The sequence below is a fragment of the Lucilia cuprina genome, chromosome 4, assembly GCF_022045245.1.
Source record: "Lucilia cuprina isolate Lc7/37 chromosome 4, ASM2204524v1, whole genome shotgun sequence".
Taxonomy (NCBI): domain Eukaryota; kingdom Metazoa; phylum Arthropoda; class Insecta; order Diptera; family Calliphoridae; genus Lucilia; species Lucilia cuprina.
This window is the reverse complement of record NC_060952.1, coordinates 93,489,287-93,490,810: the sequence shown is the minus strand read 5'-3', so window position 1 is coordinate 93,490,810 and position 1,524 is coordinate 93,489,287.

Here is a 1,524-nt window from a genome sequence, read left to right as displayed (position 1 = left end):
GAAACCCACGGACTTGTTTAATATTCTTTGGCACAGGCCAAGACACAATAGAATCTATTTTCTCGGGGTCTGTTTTTATTCCCCCGTTACCGATAACGTAACCAAGATACTTGGTCTCTGTGACACAAAAACGTGATTTTGAAACGTTCAAAGTTAAATTCGCTTTTTTAAACTGATCCGCAATTCGCACTAAAGTAGAGATATGGGAAGAAAAGTCTTCGGAGACAATGACGAGATCGTCTAAGTAGCCAAAAACGCAATATTTTAGGTCTGAAGGTATTAGCTCATCCATTAGACGACACATCGTGGACGGGGCATTACAAAGCCCAAATGGCATTACCTTAAATTGGTAAAGGGGCCTACCGGGTATCGTAAAAGCTGTAAGGGGTTTCGCTTGTTCAGCTAAGCCTATCTGCCAATAAGCATCCTTTAAATCTAGTTTCGAAATTAAGTTTGCTTTAGGCAACCTTGCCAATATGCCCTCGATGCTAGGAAGCGGGTAAGCATCTTTTTTCGTCACTAGATTTAACTTACGGGCGTCGAGGCATAATCTGACTTTATTAGGCTTTACTACGAGTCGCATCGGTGAACTCCACGGCGAGGTTGAATGTTCAATAACCCCTAACGACAACATACGATCGATCTCCTTATACATTAATCTCTCCACAGCGGGTGAGACTGGATAAAACCTCTGTTTTACCGGAGTCGCATTTCCCACATCGATGTTGTGTTCAATTAAGGCGGTTTTTCCCAGACCCTGTTTTTCAAAATTGGGAAATAATGAAATAACAGCGTCCAATTGGGTTTTTTGGCAATAAGATAATGGATATTGGGGTTCTTCTGAAAGAGTTTCAGGCTTATTAACATCAACGGACGAAACTTCGGATAAATTTTCGGACAAGTCGGAATTACAGCTAATAATAGCGGAGTCGAATAAATTTGGGGCTAAATCAAATAGTTTCCAAAAGTTCAAACCTAATATTAAGTTCTGGGATAAGGATGGCACAATCCAAATCTTTATAGGGCGAATTTGGTTTCTAAATACGATCTCTACGTCAATGTAACCGATCACTTTCTGTAATCCTCCGTCGGCGGTTTTAACGTAGGAATTAACTTTGGTAAATTGACTAAATTGGGAAAAATCTTCTTGAGCCAGCTTATTACCAATACAACTGAGATTGGCTCCGGTATCAAGTAGGCCAAGTGGTTCAAAATTCAAGAATTTAACTTTTGCGTAAAATCTTCTGTCTTCAGAATTAGTTACAACTGTAGAAACAGTGTATTTAGAGGTTATTTTTCTAAACTTGAAATATCTGCGTAAGCGTATGGTAGATCTTTTTGGCTTTCTAGTACTCAAATGGATTAAGGATGAAACTTGAAAAATAGCATTTCTTTTGGCAACATATTCTTGCCATCTCTCATGGTAAGGCCTAATTGGGTATAATATTTTATTTTCTTTTGTATTTGGCGTTGAATTAGGGTTTTTCAAAACAATGGTATTTTGCACAGAATCGTCTGTCGCAA